General features: G+C 47.1%; 1 pseudogene; it reads right to left on the reverse strand.

Annotated features, from left to right (window-relative positions):
- Window positions 1-12,664, reverse strand: part of LOC149467510 (eEF1A lysine and N-terminal methyltransferase-like) — a 62,597-nt pseudogene that overhangs the window by 16,611 nt on the left and 33,322 nt on the right.

The raw sequence follows: 12,664 nt of genomic DNA on the forward strand, positions 1-12,664 counted from the left end.
TGGGATGAATCTTTACAAGGTGGGTCTGTATTGCATTGTCCAGGTCTGTAACCAGACCTGCACCTGTAGCTTTTCTTCATCTTTTGCCTATCTGCCCTAAAATGGCACTATATCCACTAGAGCATTTGCATTTTTCAGAGTAGAGTAGATCCTGGCCAGAGAAGGATTATTTTGACGCAGTTGGCCACCTTAAACATGTATTGATATACATGTGAACTAAAAATCCCTGTTGTGAAAATTTTGCTAAAAAAGGGTGTAAAGCAGTGGGCAGAGGATTGATTCAGAATTTGTAGTCTTTACTGAAGGGGGTCTGCTCTCGGATGTCTTCACTGAGGAGTGTCAAAACTTCTGGGAGTGTACTGGGGTGTCTGTGCTGAGGGGTGTTTGTACTGGTGGTTACTGGGGGGTCTTTTCCATTGGAGGCGTCTGTAGTTGGGGGGTGATCTGTACAAGGCGATTCTGTACTGAGAGTGTCTATCCTTGGAATGTCTGCATAGGGTCATGTCCATAGTTAACTGCATTGAAGCACACTACCATACTTTGCAAAGCACGGTTTTTCAAAAATAGCATGCATTTTTGATCTTTGATGTGAAAGTCATACATGAGTTTCTAAACTGTTTCAGCACCCCCTAGAGGTTGCATCCTTCGCGGCTGATCTTTCACCTAGGCAGATCTCCGCTTGAGGCCGATCCTTCTAGGGGACTGGAAGAGTATGAACTCTGCACTGCTGTCCCGTCTGTGTGCGCCGTCTCGACTGTAAAACGGGGAAGAAGGTATACCCCTCTACGGAGGACAGACAGCAGAATCTTTTTGACCAGAGCATCAGCAACACAGCAAATGTGTGTGCAATAATGGTTTGTGTACTGAGGGTTGTGTTTTGTGGGTGGGTCATTAGTTCAGGGGTTCTGTACTGGGTGTGTCTATGGAAGGGTCTGTACTCAGGAGGGGTCTGTACTGATGTGGACTGTACAGGGTGAATCTGCATTGGGAAGGTTTAAACTGAGGGGGACTCCACTTGGTTTTTCTGCAATGGGGAATCTGTACTTTGGATCTGTACTGAGGGGGACTGCACTGCGAGAGTCCTTACTGGGGAGGGTCCGCACAAGATGTCTTTACTGACGGTTGTCTTTTTTCAGGAGGTGTACTGGGGTGTCTGTACTGGTGGTTACTGGGGATCTGTACTAATGGAGGGGGGGTGTGATTGGGATGAATCTTTACAAGGTGGGTCTGTATTGCATTGTCCAGGTCTGTAACCAGACCTGCACCTGTAGCTTTTCTTCATCTTTTGCCTATCTGCCCTAAAATGGCACTATATCCTCTAGAGCATTTGCATTTTTCAGAGTAGAGTAGATCCTGGCCAGAGAAGGATTATTTTGACGCAGTTGGCCACCTTAAACATGTATTGATATACATGTGAACTAAAAATCCCTGTTGTGAAAATTTTGCTAAAAAAGGGTGAAAAGCAGTGGGCAGAGGATTGATTCAGAATTTGTAGTCTTTACTGAAGGGGGTCTGCTCTCGGATGTCTTCACTGAGGAGTGTCAAAACTTCTGGGAGTGTACTGGGGTGTCTGTGCTGAGGGGTGTTTGTACTGGTGGTTACTGGGGGGTCTTTTAAATTGGAGGCGTCTGTAGTTGGGGGGTGACCTGTTCAAGGCGATTCTGTACTGAGAGTGTCTATCCTTGGAATGTCTGCATAGGGTCATGTCCATAGTTAACTGCATTGAAGCACACTACCATACTTTGCAGAGCACGGTTTTTCAAAAATAGCATGCATTTTTGATCTTTGATGTGAAAGTCATACATGAGTTTCTATACTGTTTCAGCACCCCCTAGAGGTTGCATCCTTCGCGGCTGATCTTTCACCTAGGCAGATCTCCGCTTGAGGCCGATCCTTCTAGGGGACTGGAAGAGTATGAACTCTGCACTGCTGTCCCGTCTGTGTGCGCCGTCTCGACTGTAAAACGGGGAAGAAGGTATACCCCTCTACGGAGGACAGACAGCAGAATCTTTTTGACCAGAGCATCAGCAACACAGCAAATGTGTGTGCAATAATGGTTTGTGTACTGAGGGTTGTGTTTTGTGGGTGGGTCATTAGTTCAGGGGTTCTGTACTGGGTGTGTCTATGGAAGGGTCTGTACTCAGGAGGGGTCTGTACTGATGTGGACTGTACAGGGTGAATCTGCATTGGGAAGGTTTAAACTGAGGGGGACTCCACTTGGTTTTTCTGCAATGGGGAATCTGTACTGGGGATCTGTACTGAGGGGGACTGCACTGCGGGAGTCCTTACTGGGGAGGGTCCGCACAAGATGTCTTTACTGAGGGTTGTCTTTTTTCAGGAGGTGTACTGGGGTGTCTGTACTAGTGGTTACTGGGGATCTGTACTAATGGAGGGGGGGTGTGATTGGGATGAATCTTTATAAGGTGGGTCTGTATTGCATTGTCCAAGTCTGTAACCAGACCTGCACCTGTAGCTTTTCTTCATCTTTTGCCTATCTGCCCTATAATGGCACTATATCCACTAGAGCATTTGCATTTTTCAGAGTAGAGTAGAGCCTGGCCAGAGAAGTTTAATTTTGACGCAGTTGGCCACCTTAAACATGTATTGAAATACATGTGAACTAAAAATCCCTGTTGTGAAAATTTTGCTAAAAAAGGGTGTAAAGCAGTGGGCAGAGGATTGATTCAGAATTTGTAGTCTTTACTGAGGGGGTTTGCTCTCGGATGTCTTCACTGAGGAGTGTCAATACTTCTGGGGGTGTACTGGGGTGTCTGTGCTGAGGGGTGTTTGTACTGGTGGTTACTGGGGGGTCTTTTCCATTGGAGGTGTCTGTAGTTGGGGGGTGACCTGTACAAGGCGATTCTGTACTGAGAGTGTCTATCCTTGGAATGTCTGCATAGGGGCATGTCCATAGTTAACTGCATTGAAGCACACTACCATACTTTGCAGAGCACGGTGTTTCAAAAATAGCATGCATTTTTGATCTTTGATGTGAAAGTCATACATGAGTTTCTATACTGTTTCAGCACCCCCTAGAGGTTGCATCCTTCGCGGCTGATCTTTCACCTAGGCAGATCTCCGCTTGAGGCCGATCCTTCTAGGGGACTGGAAGAGTATGAACTCTGCACTGCTGTCCCGTCTGTGTGCGCCGTCTCGACTGTAAAACGGGGAAGAAGGTATACCCCTCTACGGAGGACAGACAGCAGAATCTTTTTGACCAGAGCATCAGCAACACAGCAAATGTGTGTGCAATAATGGTTTGTGTACTGAGGGTTGTGTTTTCTGGGTGGGTCATTAGTGCAGGGGTTCTGTACTGGGTGTGTCTATGGAAGGGTCTGTATTCAGGAGGGGTCTGTACTGATGTGGACTGTACAGGGTGAATCTGCACTGGGAAAGTTTAAACTGAAGGGGGCTCCACTTTGCTTTTCTGCAATGGGGAATCTGTTATGGGGATCTGTACTGAGGGTGACTGCACTGAGGGAGTCCTTACTGGGAAGGGTCCGCACCAAGATGTCTTTACTGCGGGTTGTCTATATTTCGGGAGGTGTACTGGGGTGTCTGTACTGGTGGTTACTGGGGATCTGTACTAATGGAGGGGGGGTGTGATTGGGATGAATCTTTACAAGGTGGGTCTGTATTGCATTGTCCAGGTCTGTAACCAGACCTGCACCTGTAGCTTTTCTTCATCTTTTGCCTATCTGCCCTATAATGGCACTATATCCACTAGAGCATTTGCATTTTTCAGAGTAGAGTAGAGCCTGGCCAGAGAAGTTTAATTTTGACGCAGTTGGCCACCTTAAACATGTATTGAAATACATGTGAACTAAAAATCCCTGTTGTGGAAATTTTGCTAAAAAAGGGTGTAAAGCAGTGGCCAGAGGATTGATTCAGAATTTGTAGTCTTTACTGAAGGGGGTCTGCTCTCGGATGTCTACACTGAGGAGTGTCATTACTTCTGGGGGTGTACTGGGGTGTCTGTGCTGAGGGGTGTTTGTACTGGTGGTTACTGGGGGGTCTTTTCCATTGGAGGCGTCTGTAGTTGGGGGGTGACCTGTACAAGGCGATTCTGTACTGAGAGTGTCTATCCTTGGAATGTCTGCATAGGGTCATGTCCATAGTTAACTGCATTGAAGCACACTACCATACTTTGCAGAGCACTGTGTTTCAAAAATAGCATGCATTTTTGATCTTTGATGTGAAAGTCATACATGAGTTTCTATACTATTTCAGCACCCCCTAGAGGTTGCATCCTTCGCGGCTGATCTTTCACCTAGGCAGATCTCCGCTTGAGGCCGATCCTTCTAGGGGACTGGAAGAGTATGAACTCTGCACTGCTGTCCCGTCTGTGTGCGCCGTCTCGACTGTAAAACGGGGAAGAAGGTATACCCCTCTACGGAGGACAGACAGCAGAACCTTTTTGACCAGAGCATCAGCAACACAGCAAATGTGTGTGCAATAATGGTTTGTGTACTGAGGGTTGTGTTTTCTGGGTGGGTCATTAGTGCAGGGGTTCTGTACTGGGTGTGTTTATGGAAGGGTCTGTACTCAGGAGGGGTCTGTACTGCTTTGGATTGTACTGGGTGAATCTGCACTGGGAAGGTTTAAACTGAAGGGGGCTCCACTTTGCTTTTCTGCAATGGGGAATCTGTTATGGGGATCTGTACTGAGGGTGACTGCACTGAGGGAGTCCTTACTGGGAAGGGTCCGCACCAAGATGTCTTTACTGCGGGTTGTCCATATTTCGGGAGGTGTACTGGGGTGTCTGTACTGGTGGTTACTGGGGATCTGTACTAATGGAGGGGGGGTGTGATTGGGATGAATCTTTACAAGGTGGGTCTGTATTGCATTGTCCAGGTCTGTAACCAGACCTGCACCTGTAGCTTTTCTTCATCTTTTGCCTATCTGCCCTAAAATGGCACTATATCCACTAGAGCATTTGCATTTTTCAGAGTAGAGTAGATCCTGGCCAGAGAAGGATTATTTTGACGCAGTTGGCCACCTTAAACATGTATTGAAATACATGTGAACTAAAAATCCCTGTTGTGGAAATTTTGCTAAAAAAGAGTGTAAAGCAGTGGGCAGAGGATTGATTCAGAATTTGTAGTCTTTACTGAAGGGGTCTGCTCTCGGATGTCTTCACTGAGGAGTGTCAAAACATCTGGGGGTGTACTGGAGTGTCTGTGCTGAGGGGTGTTTGTACTGGTGGTTACTGGGGGGTCTTTTCCATTGGAGGCGTCTGTAGTTGGGGGGGTGACCTGTACAACGCGATTCTGTACTGAGAGTGTCTATCCTTGGAATGTCTGCATAGGGTCATGTCCATAGTTAACTGCATTGAAGCACACTACCATACTTTGCAGAGCACGGTGTTTCAAAAAAAGCATGCATTTTTGATCTTTGATGTGAAAGTCATACATGAGTTTCTATACTGTTTCAGCACCCCCTAGAGGTTGCATCCTTCGCGGCTGATCTTTCACCTAGGCAGATCTCCGCTTGAGGCCGATCCTTCTAGGGGACTGGAAGAGTATGAACTCTGCACTGCTGTCCCGTCTGTGTGTGCCGTCTCGACTGTAAAACGGGGAAGAAGGTATACCCCTCTACGGAGGACAGACAGCAGAATCTTTTTGACCAGAGCATCAGCAACACAGCAAATGTGTGTGCAATAATGGTTTGTGTACTGAGGGTTGTGTTTTCTGGGTGGGTCATTAGTGCAGGGGTTCTGTACTGGGTGTGTCTATGGAAGGGTCTGTACTCAGGAGGGGTCTGTAGTGATGTGGACTGTACAGGGTGAATCTGCACTGGGAAGGTTTAAACTGAAGGGGGCTCCACTTTGCTTTTCTGCAATGGGGAATCTGTTATGGGGATCTGTACTGAGGGTGACTGCACTGAGGGAGTCCTTACTGGGAAGGGTCCGCACCAAGATGTCTTTACTGCGGGTTGTCTATATTTCGGGAGGTGTACTGGGATGTCTGTACTGGTGGTTACTGGGGATCTGTACTAATGGAGGGGGGGTGTGATCGGGATGAATCTTTACAAGGTGGGTCTGTATTGCATTGTCCAGGTCTGTAACCAGACCTGCACCTGTAGCTTTTCTTCATCTTTTGCCTATCTGCCCTATAATGGCACTATATCCACTAGAGCATTTGCATTTTTCAGAGTAGAGTAGAGCCTGGCCAGAGAAGTTTAATTTTGACGCAGTTGGCCACCTTAAACATGTATTGAAATACATGTGAACTAAAAATCCCTGTTGTGGAAATTTTGCTAAAAAAGGGTGTAAAGCAGTGGGCAGAGGATTGATTCAGAATTTGTAGTCTTTACTGAAGGGGGTCTGCTCTCGGATGTCTTCACTGAGGAGTGTCAATACTTCTGGGGGTGTACTGGAGTGTCTGTGCTGAGGGGTGTTTGTACTGGTGGTTACTGGGGGGTCTTTTCCATTGGAGGCGTCTGTAGTTGGGGGGTGACCTGTACAAGGCGATTCTGTACTGAGAGTGTCTATCCTTGGAATGTCTGCATAGGGTCATGTCCATAGTTAACTGCATTGAAGCACACTACCATACTTTGCAGAGCACGGTGTTTCAAAAATAGCATGCATTTTTGATCTTTGATGTGAAAGTCATACATGAGTTTCTATACTGTTTCAGCACCCCCTAGAGGTTGCATCCTTCGCGGCTGATCTTTCACCTAGGCAGATCTCCGCTTGAGGCCGATCCTTCTAGGGGACTGGAAGAGTATGAACTCTGCACTGCTGTCCCGTCTGTGTGCGCCGTCTCGACTGTAAAACGGGGAAGAAGGTATACCCCTCTACGGAGGACAGACAGCAGAACCTTTTTGACCTGAGCATCCGCAACACAGCAAATGTGTGTGCAATAATGGTTTGTGTACTAAGCGTTTTGTTTTGTGGGTGGGTCATTAGTTCAGGGGTTCTTTACTGGGTGTGTCTATGGAAGGGTCTGTACTCAGGAGGGGTCTGTACTTATGTGGACTGTACAGGGTGAATCTGCATTGGGAAGGTTTAAACTGAGGGGGACTCCACTTGGTTTTTCTGCAATGGGGAATCTGTACTGGGGATCTGTACTGAGGGGGACTGCACTGCGGGAGTCCTTACTGGGGAGGGTCCGCACAAGATGTCTTTACTGAGGGTTGTCTTTTTTCAGGAGGTGTACTGGGGTGTCTGTACTGGTGGTTACTGGGGATCTGTACTAATGGAGGGGGGGTGTGATTGGGATGAATCTTTACAAGGTGGGTCTGTATTGCATTGTCCAGGTCTGTAACCAGACCTGCACCTGTAGCTTTTCTTCATCTTTTGCCTATCTGCCCTAAAATGGCACTATATCCACTAGAGCATTTGCATTTTTCAGAGTAGAGTAGATCCTGGCCAGAGAAGGATTATTTTGACGCAGTTGGCCACCTTAAACATGTATTGATATACATGTGAACTAAAAATCCCTGTTGTGGAAATTTTGCTAAAAAAGAGTGTAAAGCAGTGGGCAGAGGATTGATTCAGAATTTGTAGTCTTTACTGAAGGGGTCTGCTTTCGGATGTCTTCACTGAGGAGTGTCAAAACATCTGGGGGTGTACTGGAGTGTCTGTGCTGAGGGGTGTTTGTACTGGTGGTTACTGGGGGGTCTTTTCCATTGGAGGCGTCTGTAGTTGGGGGGTGACCTGTACAAGGCGATTCTGTACTGAGAGTGTCTATCCTTGGAATGTCTGCATAGGGTCATGTCCATAGTTAACTGCATTGAAGCACACTACCATACTTTGCAGAGCACGGTGTTTCAAAAATAGCATGCATTTTTGATCTTTGATGTGAAAGTCATACATGAGTTTCTATACTGTTTCAGCACCCCCTAGAGGTTGCATCCTTCGCGGCTGATCTTTCACCTAGGCAGATCTCCGCTTGAGGCCGATCCTTCTAGGGGACTGGAAGAGTATGAACTCTGCACTGCTGTCCCGTCTGTGTGCGCCGTCTCGACTGTAAAACGGGGAAGAAGGTATACCCCTCTACGGAGGACAGACAGCAGAATCTTTTTGACCAAAGCATCAGCAACACAGCAAATGTGTGTGCAATAATAGTTTGTGTACTGAGGGTTGTGTTTTCTGGGTGGGTCATTAGTGCAGAGGTTCTGTACTGGGTGTGTCTATGGAAGGGTCTGTACTCAGGAGGGGTCTGTAGTGATGTGGACTGTACAGGGTGAATCTGCACTGGGAAAGTTTAAACTGAAGGGGGCTCCACTTTGCTTTTCTGCAATGGGGAATCTGTACTGGGGATCTGTACTGAGGGTGACTGCACTGAGGGAGTCCTTACTGGGAAGGGTCCGCACCAAGATGTCTTTACTGCGTGTTGTCTATATTTCGGGAGGTGTACTGGGATGTCTGTACTGGTGGTTACTGGGGATCTGTACTAATGGAGGGGGGGTGTGATCGGGATGAATCTTTACAAGGTGGGTCTGTATTGCATTGTCCAGGTCTGTAACCAGACCTGCACCTGTAGCTTTTCTTCATCTTTTGCCTATCTGCCCTATAATGGCACTATATCCACTAGAGCATTTGCATTTTTCAGAGTAGAGTAGAGCCTGGCCAGAGAAGGATAATTTTGACGCAGTTGGCCACCTTAAACATGTATTGAAATACATGTGAACTAAAAATCCCTGTTGTGTAAATTTTGCTAAAAAAGTTTGTAAAGCAGTGGGCAGAGGATTGATTCAGAATTTGTAGTCTTTACTGAAGGGGGTCTGCTCTCGGATGTCTTCACTGAGGAGTGTCAATACTTCTGGGGGTGCACTGGAGTGTCTGTGCTGAGGGGTGTATGTACTGGTGGTTACTGGGTGGTCTTTTCCATTGGAGGCGTCTGTAGTTGGGGGGTGACCTGTACAAGGCGATTCTGTACTGAGAGTGTCTATCCTTGGAATGTCTGCATAGGGTCATGTCCATAGTTAACTGCATTGAAGCACACTACCATACTTTGCAGAGCACGGTGTTTCAAAAATAGCATGCATTTTTGATCTTTGATGTGAAAGTCATACATGAATTTCTATACTGTTTCAGCACCCCCTAGAGGTTGCATCCTTCGCGGCTGATCTTTCACCTAGGCAGATCTCCGCTTGAGGCCGATCCTTCTAGGGGACTGGAAGAGTATGAACTCTGCACTGCTGTCCCGTCTGTGTGCGCCGTCTCGACTGTAAAACGGGGAAGAAGGTATACCCCTCTACGGAGGACAGACAGCAGAACCTTTTTGACCAGAGCATCAGCAACACAGCAAATGTGTGTGCAATAATGGTTTGTGTACTGAGGGTTGTGTTTTCTGGGTGGGTCATTAGTGCAGGGGTTCTGTACTGGGTGTGTTTATGGAAGGGTCTGTACTCAGGAGGGGTCTGTACTGCTGTGGACTGTACTGGGTGAATCTGCACTGGGAAGGTTTAAACTGAAGGGGGCTCCACTTTGCTTTTCTGCAATGGGGAATCTGTTATGGGGATCTGTACTGAGGGTGACTGCACTGAGGGAGTCCTTACTGGGAAGGGTCCGCACCAAGATGTCTTTACTGCGTGTTGTCTATATTTCGGGAGTTGTACTGGGATGTCTGTACTGGTGGTTACTGGGGATCTGTACTAATGGAGGGGGGGTGTGATCGGGATGAATCTTTAGAAGGTGGGTCTGTATTGCATTGTCCAGGTCTGTAACCAGACCTGCACCTGTAGCTTTTCTTCATCTTTTGCCTATCTGCCCTATAATGGCACTATATCCACTAGAGCATTTGCATTTTTCAGAGTAGAGTAGAGCCTGGCCAGAGAAGGATTATTTTGACGCAGTTGGCCACCTTAAACATGTATTGAAATACATGTGAACTAAAAATCCCTGTTATGAAAATTTTGCTAAAAAGTGTGTCAAGCAGTGGGCAGAGGATTGATTCAGAATTTGTAGTCTTTACTGAAGGGGGTCTGCTCTCGGATGTCTACACTGAGGAGTGTCATTACTTCTGGGGGTATACTGGGGTGTCTGTGCTGAGGGGTGTTTATACTGGTGGTTACTGGGGGGTCTTTTCCATTGGAGGCGTCTGTAGTTGGGGGGTGACCTGTACAAGGCGATTCTGTACTGAGAGTGTCTATCCTTGGAATGTCTGCATAGGGTCATGTCCATAGTTAACTGCATTGAAGCACACTACCATACTTTGCAGAGCACGGTGTTTCAAAAATAGCATGCATTTTTGATCTTTGATGTGAAAGTCATACATGAGTTTCTATACTGTTTCAGCACCCCCTAGAGGTTGCATCCTTCGCGGCTGATCTTTCACCTAGGCAGATCTCCGCTTGAGGCCGATCCTTCTAGGGGACTGGAAGAGTATGAACTCTGCACTGCTGTCCCGTCTGTGTGCGCTGTCTCGACTGTAAAACGGGGAAGAAGGTATACCCCTCTACGGAGGACAGACAGCAGAACCTTTTTGACCAGAGCATCAGCAACACAGCAAATGTGTGTGCAATAATGGTTTGTGTACTAAGCGTTTTGTTTTGTGGGTGGGTCATTAGTTCAGGGGTTCTGTACTGGGTGTGTCTATGGAAGGGTCTGTACTCAGGAGGGGTCTGTACTTATGTGGACTGTACAGGGTGAATCTGCATTGGGAAGGTTTAAACTGAGGGGGACTCCACTTGGTTTTTCTGCAATGGGGAATCTGTACTGGGGATCTGTACTGAGGGGGACTGCACTGCGGGAGTCCTTACTGGGGAGGGTCCGCACAAGATGTCTTTACTGAGGGTTGTCTTTTTTCAGGAGGTGTACTGGGGTGTCTGTACTAGTGGTTACTGGGGATCTGTACTAATGGAGGGGGGCGTGATTGGGATGAATCTTTACAAGGTGCGTCTGTATTGCATTGTCCAGGTCTGTAACCAGACCTGCACCTGTAGCTTTTCTTCATCTTTTGCCTATCTGCCCTAAAATGGCACTATATCCACTAGAGCATTTGCATTTTTCATAGTAGAGTAGATCCTGGCCAGAGAAGGATTATTTTGACGCAGTTGGCCACCTTAAACATGTATTGAAATACATGTGAACTAAAAATCCCTGTTGTGGAAATTTTGCTAAAAAAGAGTGTAAAGCAGTGGGCAGAGGATTGATTCAGAATTTGTAGTCTTTACTGAAGGGGGCCTGCTCTCGGATGTCTTCACTGAGGAGTGTCAAAACTTCTGGGGGTGTACTGGGGGGTCTTTTCCATTGGAGGCGTCTGTAGTTGGGGGGTGACCTGTACAAGGCGATTCTGTACTGAGAGTGTCTATCCTTGGAATGTCTGCATAGGGTCATGTCCATAGTTAACTGCATTGAAGCACACTATCATACTTTGCAGAGCACGGTGTTTCAAAAATAGCATGCATTTTTGATCTTTGATGTGAAAGTCATACATGAGTTTCTATACTGTTTCAGCACCCCCTAGAGGTTGCATCCTTCGCGGCTGATCTTTCACCTAGGCAGATCTCCGCTTGAGGCCGATCCTTCTAGGGGACTGGAAGAGTATGAACTCTGCACTGCTGTCCCGTCTGTGTGCGCCGTCTCGACTGTAAAACGGGGAAGAAGGTATACCCCTCTACGGAGGACAGACAGCAGAATCTTTTTGACCAGAGCATCAGCAACACAGCAAATGTGTGTGCAATGATGGTTTGTGTACTGAGGGTTGTGTTTTCTGGGTGGGTCATTAGTGCAGGGGTTCTGTACTGAGTGTGTCTATGGAAGGGTCTGTACTCAGGAGGGGTCTGTAGTGATGTGGACTGTACAGGGTGAATCTGCACTGGGAAGGTTTAAATTGAAGGGGGCTCCACTTTGCTTTTCTGCAATGGGGAATCTGTTATGGGGATCTGTACTGAGGGTGACTGCACTGAGGGAGTCCTTACTGGGAAGGGTCCGCACCAAGATGTCTTTACTGCGGGTTGTCAATATTTCGTGAGGTGTACTGGGATGTCTGTACTGGTGGTTACTGGGGATCTGTACTAATGGAGGGGGGGTGTGATTGGGATGAATCTTTACAAGGTGGGTCTGTATTGCATTGTCCAGGTCTGTAACCAGACCTGCACCTGTAGCTTTTCTTCATCTTTTGCCTATCTGCCCTAAAATGGCACTATATCCACTAGAGCATTTGCATTTTTCAGAGTAGAGTAGATCCTGGCCAGAGAAGTTTAATTTTGACGCAGTTGGCCACCTTAAACATGTATTGAAATACATGTGAACTAAAAATCCCTGTTGTGGAAATTTTGCTAAAAAAGGGTGTAAAGCAGTGGGCAGAGGATTGATTCAGAATTTGTAGTCTTTACTGAAGGGGGTCTGCTCTCGGATGTCTACACTGAGGAGTGTCATTACTTCTGGGGGTGTACTGGGGTGTCTGTGCTGAGGGGTGTTTGTACTGGTGGTTACTGGGGGGTCTTTTCCATTGGAGGCGTCTGTAGTTGGGGGGTGACCTGTACAAGGCGATTCTGTACTGAGAGTGTCTATCCTTGGAATGTCTGCATAGGGTCATGTCCATAGTTAACTGCATTGAAGCACACTACCATACTTTGCAGAGCACGGTGTTTCAAAAATAGCATGCATTTTTGATCTTTGATGTGAAAGTCATACATGAGTTTCTATACTGTTTCAGCACCCCCTAGAGGTTGCATCCTTCGCGGCTGATCTTTCACCTAGGCAGATCTC

The sequence above is a fragment of the Staurois parvus genome, unplaced genomic scaffold, assembly GCF_062004578.1.
Source record: "Staurois parvus isolate SC_StPar_1 unplaced genomic scaffold, SC_StPar_1.0 ptg000106l, whole genome shotgun sequence".
NCBI lineage: Eukaryota > Metazoa > Chordata > Amphibia > Anura > Ranidae > Staurois > Staurois parvus.